General features: G+C 48.7%; 1 protein-coding gene across 3 annotated transcripts in view; it reads left to right on the forward strand.

The window, feature by feature from the left end:
- Pepd (peptidase D) overlaps positions 1-19,248 on the forward strand; it is a 115,388-nt gene that overhangs the window by 71,753 nt on the left and 24,387 nt on the right. The window lies entirely within an intron of this gene.

Raw genomic sequence — 19,248 nt, forward strand, 5'->3', positions numbered from 1 at the left:
CATCCTATTTATATATGAAGTTTTCAAACAGGAAAAAATGCTGTTAAATGAGGAGTAGGGAGAGTGGGCAGTGATGGAGCCCACTAAGAGACTAGAAGTCTTCCGGGTCTTGATCTGGGGGTATGTTGGTGGACCCCTGAGGTGTGTGCACTTTATGGGGTAAATGTTATATACCTCAAGAAATAGATTCAGGGCTGGGGTTGTGGTTCAGTGGTAGAGTGCTCACCTAGCATATGTGAGGCACTGGGTTCAATCCTCAGCAGCACATAAAAAAATAAACAAAATAAAGGTACTGTGTCCATCTACAACTAAAAAAAAAAAATTAAAAAAAAAAAAAAGAAATAGATTCAAAGAAAACTTCAAAGAAGAGCTACTACACTGGAAGTCTAGGCAGGAAGACTGCAGCATCTCTTATCCTGAGTGGTTCTTATAACTCCCAAATTTACCGGCTGACACCATGAAATGACCATTTGTGTGCTTTCTGAATTACTCCGTTGCTGATGACAGAAAGAAAATGTAAAGTTAAATGCAATTTAGGGAAGTACCGCCTGGACTGTCTGTTAAGGCCAAGGCCTGAATATTGAGTCTATTAGAAGCAATTATAAAAGGGACAGTGCTTCTTAATGTTTCTCATTTGACAAGAAGATTTTTAAATATGGGGCATTAGTTAATAAAAAATCCCCAGAAGCCCATTGTAATATATTACCTAATTCCTAACAGTTCAGAGCCACTGGAATAGGTAAAAAGGGGATGTAAAATTAATATATAGTTATTATTAAAATTGCCTTATAAATTAGTTAAGGCCCCTGGAGGCACAAAGTAGGCATCGTGATTCTAAGAGCGTCTCAAGGGCTTAGCTGTGCCCTGTGTGTTTGTGGAGCAGGAATGCCCCCTTCGCGGGGTGGGCCGAGCTCGGCTCTGTGGTTGGGGATGAAACACCTGCTCACACTGCAAGAGACAGGAGCCAGCAGAGCAAGCGGGCTCCAAACACTTCATAAAGAACCCTCTTCCTGAGTTATTGAAGTTTGGGGGGTGGCTGGTGCTTTGAGGCCTTACTGGGCATATTCTGTGCTGGAGGCAAGAAAGACCAGATAGACAGCCCTGTCCACGTGGGTTAGGAGCAACATTAAAACATTTGTGTAATTCCTGAGGTCCTGGGGACCAGCCAGCTTGTCCCAGGCCTGGCGGGGTTGAAATGATTGCTCTGTGGTGTTTTCACCCAAGAACACCCAGCTGCAAGCAGGATGGGAGGGAAGGCCAGAGTGCAGGCGGGCAGGCGGGCAGGTTACTGTGGGCCAGCCACATCTGCAGGCTGCTTGAGCTGAGGGTGCTTCTGAGCAATATTTGTATGTGACTCAGGCTGTGTCACGGCCATCATCTCCAGGCTGTGCGTGCTGGGAGCCCAGGAGTCTGGCCTTCCCACCTTTGCTATGCAACTGTGCATTTAATTGGGGGATTTAGAAGCTGTGACTGGAAATCCATTCAGATCTGAGCTGTCTGCTGAATCTTAGTTTTCTGTCCAAGCAGGATTTGGCCAGAGTGATATTTTACCCATTCTAGGTGATTTGCCTGTACCTGCTGCATCTGTTCATGGTGGCAAGCTAGTTTCCTGGGAATGGCACAGTTCTCCCAGAAATAGAAGCTTCCTGCTGCCCCCCAGGGAGATAGCTATCTGGGGTCTTCTGGTGGCAGCACCAGAGGCCCATTTGCCCTTTCATTTGGCCCTGCTTTAGTTCTACCCCATCCTGCCTGTGGCCCCCTCCACTGCAGTGGAAGCTGGGGCTGCTGCTGCTGTTTCCCTAGGAGCAGGGAGCTCATTTGGCTTAGGTGAGTGGCCTTCAAGATATAGCATGAGTGCAGAGGGCAGCCAGAGGAAGCAGGTAAGGCTGTTGTCCAACCAGTCTCTCACCTCTCCAGCTCACATTGTGATAGGGATACCTCCTTGTGCAGACTGAAGTTTTGCCAAAGAATCTGATTCCAGAGGAGGAAGATACGTGAGCTTTCAAAGCAGAACTGAGCAGAAATTCTTGTGACTTGAATTCTCCAAAGCACATACCAAAGAGTCTGACCCATAGCCTGGCACGTGATGCATGCTTGTGATCCTGGCAACTCGAGAGGCTAAGGTAGGAGGATCACAAGTTCGAGGCCAGCCTCAGCAACTTAGCAAGGCCCTGAGCAACTTAGTGAGATTGTCTCAAAATAAAAAACAAAAAGGGCTAGTGATGTGGCTCAGTGGTAAAGCACTTCTGAGTTCAACCCCCCCTCAAAAAAAAATCTTGCCTATAGAGTTCATTTCTGTGCCTACTGAGAAGGTCCAAGAACTCTAGGTAGAGGAAGGGGTGGGGCCTCACTGTCTTCCAAGAGTATGTATTTCCTTGAGGTTTCTTCCTGGCCTCATTCATTAAGGGGCACCTATGACCCCTAAGCTCGTGACAACCCCTTTGGGTTTAATCTTCCAGTTCTGATCCTGAGCCCAGGAAGCAGAAGAGTAGTGGCACTTATTCTGAACACCTGTCTCCAGGCAGAAATGTTACCAGATGGGTATAAAGAGGGGCAGGTAGGAAAGTCTCTGAGGGTTGTGTCCCTCCTGGGAAGGATCTGTGCCCTGGTGGCAAAACACAGGTGCAAGGCAGACAGTTTAAGAAAATATCAAGAGCAGGGATTTCAAATGTCTTGGGCAGAACAAGGAGGGAGAAACTGCTGTCCTGTTTTACATTCCCCTCTCTTGGGGACATTCCCCATGTGACTCCCAGGACTACACCTCAGTCCTGGCCTCTAGGAGGACCCAAGGCATTCAGACTTTGGATGATCTCAACCCCCTACCCCCACTCCAGGGAGGTTCCCCATGAAGAGTCAGCAAGAATTGAGTTTGGGTCATTGTTGGGGGTTTTTTGTTTGTTTTTGTTTTCGTCTGTGGTATTTAGGATTGAACCCAGGGATGCTCCACCACTGAGCTACATCCCTGTCCCTTCTTATTTTGAGACAGGGTCTTGCTAAGTTGCCTAGTCTAGTTTCCAGCTTGCAATACTCCTGCCTCAGCCTCCCGAGTCACTGGCATTACAGGCATGCACCACCATGCCTGGCTTGATTTGGCTATTTTTTAATTTGTCCACAACAGTGGTGTAGAAAACAAATCTAGTTGTGGTTCCCTCCAGCCAGGCAGAAGGATTTTCAAGGCACTCCCGGTGGGCAGCAGATGGTGTGCACTCGCGACCCCTTGTGGCAGCTTCGCAGAGTTGTTCTGGATCTCAGAGTGCTTAGGAGTATGGGCTGAGTCCCCTGGCAGCTAGTGAGGCAAGTCTGGGTCCAGGGGAGCTGTTTGGTCTTTGACAGGTAGCTTTCATTTCTTTCAGAAAACATTTTTAAATGAAAATGGCTTTAATCTGATACAAAAATAATACCTATACCAGTAGGATACTCAGTACAGAATATTATAAACAAGATATGGGGGACAGGGTGGCGTGGGGGGAGAAGTCAATGGTGCAGAGGCTCACTCACCCTTGTTGCTTTAGCCAATAGGCTCCGGATCTCTCTGGGGTACAGACAGACAGACTTTGATGTGCTGAATCACACTGGGTGGGGTTTGTTCCTCATTTGTGCAGTGGAAACCTCTTCCGTCAGTGAACTGGGGCACACTGTGGGGCTCCAACCATAATCCACCCCCACAGTCCTTAACCGGACAACCAGATGGTTCTTGGCTTCTCTGTATGACACTATGATGATCAGCCTTATCTGGCCATCCCTGAAGGAACATTTAACTGATCATCTCTTTGGGACAAATTCCTACAAATGGAATTGCTGGAGGAAATGTTGAAGCACAAAGCCAATCTGCCTTCTTAAAAAAGTTGTTCTCCCTTCTCAACTGTGACTGGCATGGATATACTCCATACTTCCTGGGGATTTTCTCACTTAATCCTTGGAGGGGCACATAGCATCCTTTCCACCTTTGTAGGATAGGCCACAAAGGTTTCGCAGGCCCCACAGCAGACAGGTGGCCTTGGAGGAGCCAGGTGGTCTCTCTCTCTCTCTCAAAACCACACTCTCAGAGCCATCATGCTGAACAGCCAATGAGTGTCCGTGTGTCCACAGGGCCTCAAGGTTAGCTATGTTGTTTCTGGGATTATTCCAATCTGATAAGGACAAAGTACTATCCCATCTTTATGGGTGCTCTATGATTACTGGGAAGGTTAAACTTTTGCCAGCATTTCTTGGGCATTTGTCAATTGTGGCCTGTCTCTTCTTTGCCCCATTTGCTGTGGGGACATTTGTGCTTGACTTACTAATCTACAAGAACACTCCGTAGTAGGGCTCATGTTATTATTCTGTATGTTGAAAATAGTTTTCCCAGTGAGATATACAGAAATTTTAAATATAAGTAGTCAAACTGGTTCCTTCCTATATAGTTTATATCTTTGCATAATTATCATTTCTGTTGACTCAATACATTTCAACTATTTACATGTGTTTTCCTCTGTCTATAATTTTATTTATGATTTTTAAAAACTTTCTGCATAATTATGAAATACTTCAAACATTGGTACATATAGTATCATAACATATCCATGCATCTACATGCTTGACTTTTCTTTATATTTACCTCTCCATCTAAAATGCATTTAAGGTAAGTGTGGAAGCAAGAATCCTGATTTTTCTGCTCCCCCAACCCTGCAGAATGTCTGGCCAGCTCATTGCCTTTGGAATAATGTCTTTGCCTCATTGATTTAAAATTCTACTTTTTCCATATTCTAGATTTCCATGTGTATTTAGTCAGCATAGGGTAGCATTTGTTGCTGTAACAACAAAAACCCAATTCTTGGTTGTTTAGTAAAAAAAAAAAAAAAAGCCTTATTTCTTGAAAATGTTGCAGTTTGAGGCTGGCACGTGGCACTACTGGGGAGCAGTGACTCAGGGCTGCTTCCGTTGCTTGACTTCCCCCTCTTAGAAGGGAGAGAAACATGGAAAACTCATACCTACTCGTAAAAGCCAAGGTCTAGAAACAGCACATGTCACTTCCCTTCATATTCCTTTTGGGGGGAAGACAGTCACATGTTCACAACCTAAAGCCAGGAGGCCAAGAAATGTGCCCAGAAAGAGGAAATAGAGTGGGGAGCTTATGGCCACATCTCCACTGAGGCTACTCTTGGACAGGTGGAGTTCAGGGGGTGTGTATGAGTGTGAACTTTCTCTTTTAATCATTATTCAAGTTGGGTCTTTCTGTCATTGGTTACCCTTTCCTCTCATACTTACTGAGGACCTACTGTGTGCCCATCACCATGCTTATCCTTGAGTACCAGACGACTTGGGCTTGTTGCCAGGAGTTCCTTCAAGACTGGTTGGGAAAAGAGGAAGCACTGTTTTGGGCCACATGCTTGACTGAAAGCTCTGTGGCACAGGAGTGAGGGCAGAGCCATCTATGAAGAGCAGTAGGTGGTGATAGGAAGGAAAGCCACCTGAGAGAACCCAGGGAGGTTCCTAGGGTGGGAGGTCAGGCCCGGCATGTGGATGCAGGTCGTGATGATGGTGCATTCCTCCTGACTCCTGAAGCCCCCCAGGAGGGCTGCTAGTGCTAAGAATACACCAAGACCCCTCCAGCCACCACCTCCTGGGTGGACAATTGGGCCAGGAGGGGATCTGGTTAAAGCCAGCAGATGGATGAGGGAGGGGAGCAGCAGGGAGGGACATGGTAACTGTGGAAAGAGGAGACCTGATGGGGTGCTGGCAACGGCTGGGCTTGGGGTGGGGGCTGGGGTACATTCCAGAAAGGAGAGCTCAGGGCACACGAGATGCATACATGGATACCTGGGTTCCCCACCTGTGCCCAGCACAGCTGACGAGAAAGCATGGCTTCCCTAGGTTGACTCCGTCTTCCTTGTCCTCTGACCCGTTTTGGCAGTCTGTGAATTTTCTGACTTTTGGTGGGAGACGATGGCTTCTATGGGTCATCCTGGTGAGGTGTGGCAGAGAGTATGCAGGCCAGGGTGGAGAGGCACAGGACTCCTACCTCATGGCTAGACAGGAGGGCGTTCCCAAGCCTTATCCCTCTCCCCTTGCAGAGGGATGCTTATGGGGGCCCCAAGGGTGAGTCCCAATGAGTGGACATTGAGTAGACCTCTGACAAGTGCCCTCATTGCCATGCAGACCAGGAGATGGGATTTCTCATGTGGGAGAAATCCTGTAGTTGGTCTGCTGGCTTTGTGTTGAGGAGGGCTAATACCATAAAAAGAAAAGGGTCTTTAACTTTGCATCAATAGGTAAAGAATAATCAAAATATAATTAAAAGCATGAATTCTTCTAATTATTGTCCTTGTATAATATGTATTTAGTAACAAGACATCTGCAAAGGCTTCCTTTTGAATATATCCAGAAACAAGAGAGGGTAGCATTTTAATTAAAAATGGATTATTTCAAAAACAGTTTAATCATCCTGTCATCAAAGGACTTAGATCTTATTAATTAGCTATTGATAAGTAGGTTTAAGTTGCCCAAATTTAAATTCATGGGGATTGTTGTTGGCATCCCCTTGAGGAGTACTTTTCAGACACCACTACCCCCCCCCACCCCCACCCCCACACCCTGCTGTGTGTGGGATGTCAGCAGGAGAAAGATTCAGGGTACGTGGTCTGAAATCACTTCTTTCATCCTCTGTGGACCCCGAGTGGACATCCTGCTGCAGGTGGGGACAGATGGGGAACACAGGTAGCTGTCTCCCCTGCCCCACCTCTGTGCTTTGGAATGAGAAGGTCCTGAGACCCCAGAAGATGATGTCTGCTCCCTGAGCATGTCCTTCCTTCTGATTGGCCCTCCTGACAGGTCACTGAGGGAGCACAGTTGCAGAACGTGCTGGAATATGCTAGCCAGGCAAACCCCTGGGTCCACCTGGCCCTGGCGATAACACCTTCTCTTCAGGGCTGATCTTTCTTTAGGGGCAGCGTGAGCACAACCCCCATTTATCATCTTAAGTGGATAAAGACTTTCAAAGTGATAAATAGTATTCATGTTTTTCCTTCAGCCAAGTGTGGCTAAACTAATGCTCAGAGTTGTGAACGGGGATGGGAAGGCTCATTAGAAGAGGGGCCCTTGGCAGTTCACGCCTCATAACTGTCAAGCCGCTTCGAAATGCAGCCATAAGCAGGATAGAGAGGATCCTTCCCACCAAGGACCCGCAGACCTGCAGAGGCTGGCCCTGCCAGAGCGGATCTTGTCCTCCCTCCCCTGGGGGTTGGACTCTGTCACGGGCTTTGTGGTTCGTGCATGCTTAGAAGAACCTTCTCAAAGAGGAAACAAATCTCTTTCCTAGGTACCTGGGGTCTCACCCTCCTGGCCAAGTGGCCATGGTTCTTGCTTCTTGCAGGTGGCCAGGGGTCCAGGCTGCCAGGAACACACCTATTCCTGGGTCCCTCCAACCTGGAGGTGGCCCACCTGCCTGCTGCACACTGACCACTGGGTTGCTACTTGGTCCCAGGTGGCCAGACCCTTGTGCTCAGAGCCCTGTGCTTGCACCACCTCCATGGTTAGTGTCTGTAGGCCTCCCGGCGATAGCACTGCCACTTCTCTCGCCCCTTCACTTCCTTCAGTGGAGGGCAGCTGGGAGGGAAGCAGGGGACAGGGACCCAGAAGACAGATCAAAGTGTGCTGAGGCTCAGAGCTTGGGCTCAGCATGGGGAGGGCAAGACTGTACTTCAGAAAGGCATTAATCTAAAATGGTTTTTTCCTGGGATAGTTATTTCTGAAATGACACATTTGTGAAATATTTTAAGATTGGAAAGCTGAGAAAGGAATTCGATATTTAGAAACAGCGTATCACTGGAACCCTTTTAAATGAAATAAACATCCTAGATGGATTCAAAAAGCAAAGCATTTTCTTTCCCTAAAAGGGTAATTTGGGGCTTCTGTCCTGCCTGTTCTAGATGGGCTGCGGGGCCCTTGTCTCCTGCAGGGTCAGTATTTAGAGAACATCTGTTTGGCAAAAGACAGGTTTCCTTTGTTTTGTTTGTTTGTGGTGCTGGGGATTGAACCTAGGTTTCATTTCTTCTACCCAAAGATAGCACATGGAGCCTCCAAAGACCTCCCACCCCTAGGCAGAGTGCAGAACGACCTGGCACAAAGGGTGCTTTGTAACGGGGCCTTCATCTTGAAGCCTCCAGGAGAGTCGGTGCCCTGACCAGGCTTCATCTAATGACCCAGCCTCAGGATTAGCTGTTAAATAAAGCTGGTGGAAGCGTTGCCAAGTGAGACTCCTGCCAGCATTCTGGACCGCAGGGACATGCCTGTGCTAAGCCTGCACTGTCAGCCAAGCAGAGCATCCTCAAGGGGCTTGGTACCTTCCTATCCAAGGCCCTTAGCTGCCAGGTTTACAGGACCTGGCATTGTTCCCTCCCACACCTCAGCACCTGAGGTTCTAAGGACCGAGGGGCCTATTTGCTCATTTTTCCGTGGGTCCTAGTGTTCCCAGGCTGAGCCAGGGAACAGAGAGGCCTGATCACAGGGAAGAACTTGGGTTCTATTTGAGGTCTTCCTGCTAACTGCTGAATGGGAACTTGGGGAGGTTCCAGACCAAAGTTCTCCCATCCAGAGCTAGAAACCAGGCTTTTCCTCCAGCAATCTTTAGAACAAATTTTCTTTTATCATCAGCCATTCATACAGCACTTTCACGATTTCAGCCAAATCCATAGCCCAACTTTGCTATTACCTGCTTACTGGTTTTCTTTAAATTGATTCCTTTTTCCCCCCACTTTAAATGTTTCAGAAGAAAGCTTTTTTATCTCTGCCATAAGTGAAACTCTTCAGTATAATTTGCCAGTATAAATGGAAGGTAGCACTTTAAAATCAATAAAAATAAGATAACTCTGTTGATCCACATGATGTCATCTCATGGGCTCTTATCATGCTTTGGGAAATACTGGCTCAAAAAAAAAAAAAAAAATCCCCTTCCTCCCTCCCAGACTCTCCAGAAACCTCCCCATGTTCCTAGCATCCCTCGTGGGGTCGTGGAGGGGGCACAGCCATCTCTTAGAGATAAAATGGCCTCTGCATTGCAAGAATATAACTAGGATTATATTCTTCTACTATGGAGAGCCTTTCGTACCCTGGACATGTGGTCTGAGCCCCCCCTGGATGATTCATCTGGTGGTCTGATCCAGCTTAAAAGGGGAAGATTGTGTTTCAGGCTAAGAAGGATGTTATTGCTGAAGTCAGCATGACTAGTGCAAGGTGGGGTCAGATGTAAGCAGACTTTCACCCCAGAATCAGAGAACTCTCAGCAGATTTACTTGTATTTGCATACCTCTTCCAGGACTTTCCAAAGCTGGGGCAGAGTCTCTCTCTTGCTCAGTCCCCAACTGGGTCTGGACTCACAGGCCTAGAACTTCCCACTTGAGCCGTGTGCTGTGAATTTCTTCTGTGTGTTGTCTTTCTCCTGGAAACCTTCCTGTGTACCTGTCCCAGATAGACACCCTCCCTTTCCTTTCTGAGAATCAGCAAAGAAAGTACCGAAGAGGGTCAGAATGTAAAAAGAGTAGAACTCGTCCTGAAAGCCCCAGTGAGGGCAGGGGACAGTCCCTGCACAAGCGCAGACTGCAGTTGGAGGCCCTAACGGTCCCACATATAAAGAATTAATCTTTCAACAAGATGGCACTCCAGGCCAGCGTGCGGGCGACAGTTAGTGAAAGAAGATGAAATGGAGCTCTGCCTCTTGACCTCCATTACAGTCAGTTCAAGACTGATTGATAAAGCAAGTGTGAAAACCGTCCACAAAAGATGTCAGGGTTTATTTAATCCTAGGAATGGGGAAGGGCTTCTTAAATATTATGCCAAAGGAAGAAGCCATAAAGAACAAACTTTAACACATCGGACCAATAAAAATGTAAATTATCTATCCAGAAATGCCATAAAGAAAATTAAAGAGCAAAGGGAAAAACTTGTTATACAGATGATAGTCAAAACCACTGCCCAGTATCCTTCAAATATAAATACCTTAAGGATCAATAAGAAAAAGATGAACATTCACATTTTTCAAAAAGGAACAAGCCATTCAGAAAGGAAGAAAAATATGAGGAATAAGCACATAAGCTCATTCAAACTTGCCAGTCCATCAATGAAACTTTGAAATACTTGGTATTTGCCTACAAGATTCCCAGTCTTTTGGGCAGACAGGCGCTGAGGTGCCCTGCTCAGAACCCTGAAAATCCTGATGAGTGTCCAGGGGTCCATTTTGCAGAACTTTTCCTGAGACTGAGAAATGCGCATGTGCTCAAAATTCCTTCTAGGAATTTTTGTCTAAGAATAGTGAAAAGGCATATGGCCATGAGCGTCCATCATAACAGAGGTGGAAGTAACCTAGATATCTGACAGTGGGAAGCTGGTTAAGTAAATTATAGCCATGGTACTCCCAGCTGTACATTCAAAATTAGTTATTCAATTACTCAATTAAAAACATACTGAAAACCTCCTGTGTGCCAAGCTCTAATCTGAGCTCTGGAGGATACTACAGTGAACAAAACAGATAAAACCCCAGCCTAGAGTCAGCAAGAAAGGTTGGATGGATTGGTGGTAGGGTAGATAAATGGATAAGTAGATTGATAGATGATAGAGATGGATGGGTGGGTGGGTGGATGGATGGATGGATGGATGGATGGATGGATGGATGGACGTGTGGGTCAAAGGAAAAACAAGATACTCTTTATCCAGGGACTCAAGACAGGCCTTTCTGAGAAGGAATCATTGAAGGAGAGACTTGAAGGAGGAGAGAGAAAGCAAACCGATTTCCAGGTGGATCTTCCAAGGGGAGAGAATGGGTCTCATCCAAGGCCCTGAGGCAAGAGCTTGTCTGGAAGGTCAGGCATGGTGAGGAGGTGGACTATCACAAGACCAGATGAGATGGAGAGTAAGAAACAGGCAGGCTGCTGATGGGAAGCCAGGATGGGTGTGAGCAGGGTGGTCCTGGTTTCCTGCTTTAATTGTAGAAGGATCCTTTTGCTGAACATGTTCTTTAGGGGACAGGGGCTGATGCTGGGAGGCCAGCCAGATCACTATCACCATTGACCAGGCAAGAGAAGCCAGGGGCCTGCACCAGGGAAGGAGCAGTGGCAGCAGGGAAAAGTCATCCCATTCTAGATATTGTGACAGCATTAAAAATACAATAGTACAGACAGTTGCCTCCTGACAAGGCTCACACTCTTGCTTTAGCAATAACCTCAGTGGACAGCCTGCCCTCATCCAGGACTGGGTGGAGCTGTTGGTCCTTGCAAATCCGTCACAGCTCAGCTTGGGCCCCATCCAGAGGTGTGAAGTGGAAGAAGGACAGTAAATGAAGGGGTGACTACTCGGAAAGTCTCGTGAGCTGTCTCCACTGCAGCAGGACCCACACCCAATCCTACGACCTGCCATTTGCTCAGCAGAGATGCACGCACACCAGCCCCCAAAAGATCAGGCAAGAACTTCCACAGAAGCATTATTGTAATAGGTATGGTGTGGAAACAGCCTGCTGTTCACTGATAGAATAATAGAAAAATACACAGGACTTTACTCACTCAGTGGACACAACCCAATAACTAGAACAAGGGAATGACCAGCCCCCACCACCTGCATGGGTCTCATACCCGATGCTGAACCACAGAAGACACCAGACATAAAAAGAACATATTGCCGGATCCCATTTACAGAAAGTTCCAAAATAGACAAAACTAATCTATGGTATTAGAAGTCACCCATGGAGAAGAAGAAGGACCAATGGGGACAGGTAGGGTGTACACGGGTGTGCTCAGTTTGTGCCAATTCACTGAACTGTGTTCTTACTATTTGAGTCCTTTCCTGAGCATATATCATATTTAAGTAAAAAGGTGACTTTAAAAAAAATTTAGAGCTAATTATCTTTAAAAATCTGTGTTTATGTAAAAAAAAAAAAAAATGCCTGGAAGGATGTTCAAGAAAATATTTGATAGAGGTTATCACTGGGTGATAAGATTTAGCGTTATTTTTTTCATGTGTAATTCCAAGGATCCTTGTGTAAGAATTTCTTAGATCTCTTCCATATACATATTTACATAACTTATTAGGAGTCTACCATGACCAGGGCTCTGACGACTAAGGAGATCAATTTTTTTCCAATAACTGATACTGCGTAAGTCAGAAACTCAGTGTAATCAAGCATGTTAAGAATAAAGGGGAAGATTTGTTAATTGAATGTCATATTATGTCCTCAGTTATGCTTAATACAAGATAGGCAATTTAGAATTCCCAATTATCCAATTAAAATGCTAATTATCTTGTACCTTGATAAGGCCTCTCTGGAAGAGAGGGCGAGCTGACGTTCTCTGTCGCTTCTCGTCTCCCTGTCTTTTTCTGTGACTGCTGCAGTCTTTGATGCTGCCCTTACCTCCGGTGCATGGGTCCTTCCCTTGCAGGACTCCTCATCCCAGGGGCCTCTCCTGGAGCCTCAGCTGCTGCTTTCCAGCAGCCCACCCAGGGCTCTTGGGCTTGTCTAGTTGGAGCCATTTGTCCTTGCAGACCTGTTTCAGCTCAGCCTAGGCCCCATGCACAGCTAAGGGTAGGTCGGGGCCCTGGAAGGTGTTTGCCACAGTTATCATCCACCACAGGACTTAACAGAGCACCCAGCCTTTCCCTGCTTGATTTCCTTCAGGCTTCGAAGTGAGGCCCAAGGAAGGTGCTATTTTAGCCCCCACCTACAGACAGAACCAAAGCTTCAGAGGCGTCTGTGTGGAGACCATAAGGTTTGCAGTGTGTGATGGCTGAGGCCTATAATACCAGCTGCTTGGGAGGCTGAGGCAGAAGGATCATAAATTTGAGGCCAGCCTGGACAACTTAAGCAAGACCCTGTCCCAAGATAAAATAAAAGGAGCTGGGGATCTAGCTTAGTGATAGAGCACTTGCCTAGCACTCTTATACCTAGCGAGATCCTGGGTTCAACCCCCAATTGCCCAAAAAAGAAAAATAAAAAACCCTGAATGGACTCTTAAGCTCAAACCCAGATTCAGTGGCCTCCCTGAGAATCATTTCTCTGTGCTGTGGTTTCCTCATCTGTGAAGTAGAACAAATGCTCCTTCCACAAAGGATTGTGCCAAGTGCTTCAGCTGGCTGTTTGCTCTTTCTCACTGGAGTGGCTGCATGACCTTCCCCAGGTCCCAGCCTGAGTAGGCAGCAGAGCCTGGATTGGAGTCTGCAGGAGTCCCAGGTTCCACGCACCCTTGTTCCTCAAGTGCAGTCCCTGAGGTTGCAGGCACTGCTAGAGGGGCCCAGCAGGAGCTGAGGAGTGGGGAAATGGCCTGGGCAGGTGGCCGGGCCCCAGGGGTCTGTTTTCATCAGGTTGGCGGGCTCACATACTCTGAGACTGGGCTGGCCAGGCCTTTGGGAGGTGTTTCCCTGGCCAGGCGGTCTCAATCCAAGAGCCAAGACTGGTGTGGGGGGGCTCTGGGAGGGAATGAGGAGGCTCGGGGAGCACTGGGCAACAAAGAAACCCGCAGAAGGCAGAGGCATCACCGCAGCCGTTCCAGATCACCCGTGCCCTTCTTGGTGGGACCACTTTGGCAGGTTGTATTGTGAAGCTGCCTCGCCCTCCGGTTAATGATGCACTACTGGTCTTAGTCCAGTGCTTTAATAAGCCAGGCCCTTCCTGGTGATGTACCACGCGAATGCCACTTGCTCATTTAAAACACAAATATAGTCTGGGCAGTGGCTCATCCCTAACCTTCTCTGTGTCTGTCCTTACCTAGGGCTTGGGAAAGGGGAGGACAAAGGAACTACCCTGATTCACCTGTCCCAGTGCCTGCCCTTCACAAGGCTCACAGAAAATTCATTCTAACAGAACTGGCCCCTCCTTAAGGTATTTAGGCAGATCTGTGAACCAGTGGCTGGACCCACCAGCGACTACAGGGTGGGTAGGGGCCCTGTTGCCAGGAGCCTTCTGATGACCCATCATTCATCCCAGAAGAAGCCAAGCAGCTTCCACCCTTCCCCTGAGAGTTCAAGGATGATTTGGTACGTGCTTACGGTTCCACGTGAGAGAAGTTTCCTGCCGCCTGCTCCACTGATGCATGTGAGTTTGGCTCCGAGTCTCACCCTAGGAAAGCAAGAGAGGCGCCTGTTGGCCTGAGATGACTGTCAGGGCTCCTCTCTGCAGAACTGCATTTCTCTCACTCTGAAAGAGAATTTCCTTTAGTAAATGGATAGATCTTCAAAAGGTGTATTGCAATTGTGGTCATGTAGACCTGGAAAATGTCATTGTCACTAATTAAAATAAATGTGAATTACAAGTCACTTAGTACTGAGACAGTTGTACCCGACACTGGGAATAGGGACTTTGCACTTCCTTCCCCTCCCACTTTTTATACACTCAAGACCTCCATCAATCCCTGAGGAGGCAAGACTCCTGTATCAGTTTTCCCTGAGGGCAGAGGCAGCCATAAAGGGACAGCAGGCCAAGATGCCACTTGTCAAGCAGGAAGCCCACGTGTGTGTGTGTCCCAGGGCTCGTGCAAGGACACACCTTTGCATTCTGTCAGGCAGGTGCCCTGGAGATGCTGCCTGTGCTTGTCCTGCACGAGGCCTGTGGACTCCTGGGAGGACTTGGCTGTGCTGGACCATGCTGGAATGGACGCCCAGGCCATGGGTCTACGCAGGTTCTGTTTGGTTTTCAAGGAGTAGCCAAAGAGTGCTGAGATGCCGGTGACTTTCTGGCCACCTGCAGTTGGGATCCATCTTCTGTAGATTCCCTTTGAGGCCTCTGAACAATGACAACGATATCCGCACAAAGTGTTCATTGTGTACCGAGCAGCATTCTGCATATTCCATACGAATTAAGACATTTAATTGTCACAGCAACTGTGCAAGGGAGGTGGCATTACCAACCCCTTATCACGGTGAGGAAACTGAGGCATGGAAAGAGGCCTTACAGCCAGCAAGTGACTGAGCTGGGGTTTGGCTTCTGAGTCAGTGTTGGGCAGAGCCCTGAGATGCTAGGTATGTGGGGCCAAGGACGAGGACTGAAGGAAAGGAGTTGGGTGGGGAGCTCCTCAGCCCCCATCCTCTGGCCTCTACTCACCTGTATAAGCCTCTGTCCAGATTACCACCCTCCTAAGTCTCTGCAGGCCACGTGGGCTCCACCATCCCTACCCAGCTTCCCCGCCATACGCCTGTTTCTGTCACTCTTTACCTCTTGGGGCCTGAGGAATGATGTGGCCAAAGCTGCCCCTCCTTACCCTACCCCCACTGACCTCCTTGGCCCCAGCTACCGATGCTCACAGCCTGTGCTAATAGCTTGATAGGCACTTGCTTCCTAGGGCAGCCATTTTGCTGTTATCTGGGGCAACTAATGTGTTTTAAGGGACTGTGGCTTATCTTCTTGTTAGTTGATAAAACCTCTGAGGGCACGAGCTGGGCTTTGTGCCCAAGAACTATCCACCAGAGGGATTTATGGGTCCCTGGGGGGAAGCCCAGCAAGGCTTTCCCTGGAGACATGGTTTCTGCAGATGTGGGCCTGAGTATTTGCTGTTCTTGTCCCATTAGTCATCTCCAGGCACTGACAAATGGTCCTGCCCCCCTCTGTCACTGCAGTAACTCCATCTACCTCGTTATTCACGGTGCCAATTCTCCCAGGTTACTTAAGGGTTCTCATTTATGCTCAGATACAAAGCATCTTCTACCCGAGTCTTGCCTGAGAGAAATTTATAGACAATGATGTTGGTGGAACGGGCACGCAGGGAAGAGCTTCAGGGGGCGCAGAGCAGCGGGGTTATCTGGGAAGCTGGTTAGCTGGGACACGGGCAGATGTCCCCCCTGCCTATCAGGAAGTCCCCCTGCTGCTGGGGAAGGCTGTGTTGGCCCAGGAACTTGATCTGGGTTCCCCCTAAGCCCTTCTTCCAGGTGAGCAGGAGGGAGCAGGGGTGGCTAGGCTCAGCCTAGTGTTTGTGCTGCACGTACGAATTGCAGATTGATAGAAAGAGCAGGTGGAGGTGGTCCTGGGATGGCAGTGCTCCTGCCTGACTTGCTGTCTGCTGTCCTCTGACAGACCATTCAATTTTAGCAGTTTTGTTCTGATTCCTCATAAAATCTGCCTGTGTTTTTTATGCTGTCCTCTTAGGTCTTAATTATTTTATACGCATGGAAAGTCTCCACCAGATATGCTGTTATTCAAAGTCCTTGGGAGGTCTCGGCCTGCTGTTTGTTGTATCTGAAAACACTGCATGGTGTGTTGGGGGGAGGGTTTGCAGGTATGTAGGTGTGGCATGTCTGTAGTGTGTGTGTATGTGGTATGTGTGTGGTGTGTGTATGTGGTATGTGTAGCCACTTGCACTTTGTGCACGATATCGTTGTCATTGTTCAGAGGCCTCAAAAGGAGTCTATAAAGGGCTGTCCTGCTTGGTTTGTGTTGGCTCCTGCTGGGAGCTCCTGGTATCACAGCCAGGGACCAAGTGTTTTGTTAATTTCTAGCTTGGGGGATTCCAAACTATGCACATGCAAACTGGAAACCCATGGTGCACAGACTGGTGCTTATGAATCCTGAGATGCTTGGTGTTCATCTAGAGCCCAGCAGGCTTCTTTGGTTGCTGGTAAATTTTTTCCAAGTTTCCCTTTTCTTTGTGGGTTCATGATATGAGGTGTCCCCCAAATCTCTTGTGTCTCTGCAGGAATATTCAGAGATGAAATGATTGAGCTGTGAGAGCTGCAACCTAATCAGTCCATCCTACTTTGAATGGACTGGGTGGTAGCTATAGGTAGATGGGCTGTGGCTGCAAGAGGTGGGTCACTGGGGGTGTGCCCTGGAAGGGTGGGCTTCCCTGTGGCTTCTCCCCACTTTCACTTCCTGCTTCCTGATCCTGCCATGAGGGAGCAGCCCTCCACTGATCCCTTTGCTGTGATTTCTTGCTTCACCTTGGGCCCAGATTAATGGAGCCAGCCGTCTGTGGACTGAGACCTCTGATAGTGTGAGCCCCAAATGAACTTTTCCTCCTTTAACTTGTTCTCACTGGGTATTTTGGTCATGGCAACACAAAAGCCAACTAAAATAGTGCATCACTATAGCAGTCCCTGCTTTGTGTGCTGGGGGCCGAGGGTGTCTCAGGTCCATTCCTTTCATCAAAACTGACTTTCTGGCCTCTCCTTCCTTCCTCCATTATGAGCTCTGCTCTGCTATTGCGCTTTATGGCGCCCTTCCGAGTGTTAGAGGTGAGAGTGTTTCTCGCTGCTCCTCTGCCATCATTAAAATGCAGCCGTGGACCTGGACCAGTCAGTAGTTACCCCTCTAGCTGAGTCAGCTAGACACCCCCTTGTCTGTCTCACAGTTGGCCAGATTTTCTGTGAAGATATAAAGGGGACTTTATCAGGTGTCCTCTGGCCACTGTAGCATATGAGCCATCAGTGGGAAGTTGGGTCAGTCCGTTCTTGCTCCCAGTCACCCCAGTTCTGCTAGCTGAACTCAGACCGAGCTGCACAGAGCCTCCAGGTCAGGCCTGTGGCCCCAGTTTGGAGCATCTGGACTCCATTCCTCACCTTGGAAATATTAGAAGTGTGTCCCACTTTTCCCCATGGTCCCCGGCACCACCACACCAGCCCCAGAACTCAAGTATCTTTATGCATCAACGGCCCAAGCCCAGAATCTGCAGGAAATGGAGCTGGCCCTATTTTGTCCACCTGTCAGAGCTCCAGTTTGTCCTCAAGTCCTGTCAGAAAAGATCACTGAAAACAAAATTAGGTGCTGAAGTCCAGTGTGAAGAACGTCAGAGTCCTTGGGGCGGAGTGAATGTCGGCATGGGGCCTCTCTTCTCCTTTGGCTCTTCCTGGCAGGTGTGTGGAACTGTCAGTGTTCCTGCAACAGCGACTAGTGTTGGGCTGCAGTTACAGGTGAAAACTGGGTCACAGTTAGACACCTCTGACAGTCGCGCCTCATACTCGAAGTCACTTTTTTTCTTCAACAGAAGCCGGGGATACAGGAAGGTCATTTCTGCCAAGGGGATGATGCAGCAGGAAGGCTTGATGAAGGCGAGGACACCAAACCCACCCCGGTCTCCTTTCTCGTGGGCCACCCTTGTTCATCTGCACATGCCGATGGCACAGCCAGCCCTCTGCCTGTCCTTTCTGAAGCCAGCCAGTCCAAGTGCAGACTGTGGTCATCTGCAGAGGCCCACACTGTCTCCCTTTCCTTGAGCATGGTGGCTAGGTGTCCCCTTGAGGTGTTCTTCTGCTGGGGCAGGGTCATGTCTCCCAAAACTGAGGGAGCACTGTCTTCTTGTGTCATCGCAGAGGGAGCCAATTTTTAAACTACCTGTAGAGGCTTCATGCAGGAAGACTGGCCGTGTGGGGCACTGGCCCTGCCTTGCCTTAGTAGGAGTGGGCCTGGGCTGTGGCCTGTGTCAGTGCTGTGAACCTGGGTCTTACTGTCCCCCTGGCCTCCTGGAACTGAGGTAGAGGCTACATTGCCGGTCGTCCAAGTGCTCCTACCACAAGGAGGGGAGCAGCTGAGGAGAGGAGCGCGTGGTTTTGCTCACCTCCCTGGCAGCTCCTAGAGTCTGTGTTGTGGAATATTTCACTTGCAGCTACCCAATTATCCTGTAAGGTTTGTAAGGCAAGTCTGCAAGCCGATTGAATCTAGCAGAACCATTTCTGCATAACAACTACTTAATACCCAATCATAACAATTATACATAATTTGTGTTTACAGTGCTTGAAAGATTAAACTCCTCCACACAGGCATTCTCTAAACAGACTTAGAACACGCAGGGCAGACAGGGCCGCCAGTTGGCATGCCCACAGTTGGTCTTTGGTGCTCTGCAGATGGCTGCCGTGGAGGCCGGTAGGCAGGGTGGGGGCTGCTTGGGTCTGCTTCTGAGCCAGGGCCATCTGAGAGCTGGGCAGAGCTGGGGTCCTGCATGGAAGCTGTATTACCCAAGCCTGGGTAGGGTAAGGGCAGCTCCCTGCAATTGCAGTCTCTCCAGCTGGGTTCTGCAGAGACTAGGCACCTGGGGTGTGTGGAAGACTAGGGCAGAACCTCAGGACCACTTAGTCCCTGAGAGCCCAGTCTCATGTTGGGAGGAGGCCTCAGGGCATGTGGTGGGGGAGGAGGAGGAGGACCAGGACCACTCCAGAATTCTGGACAGTGTCACCTCCCTAGAGTTCTGGACTTAGATGTGGCTAGTCTGGTTGGTCCATCAGCCCCCGGAGCCATCTCCAAGATCTGCCATGGGGGACCCAGCAGGAGGAGATATCTTACTGCCGCTGTAGACACCCACCTGGTCCTGC

Source organism: Marmota marmota, unplaced genomic scaffold (genome assembly GCF_001458135.2).
Source record: "Marmota marmota marmota unplaced genomic scaffold, marMar, whole genome shotgun sequence".
NCBI lineage: Eukaryota > Metazoa > Chordata > Mammalia > Rodentia > Sciuridae > Marmota > Marmota marmota.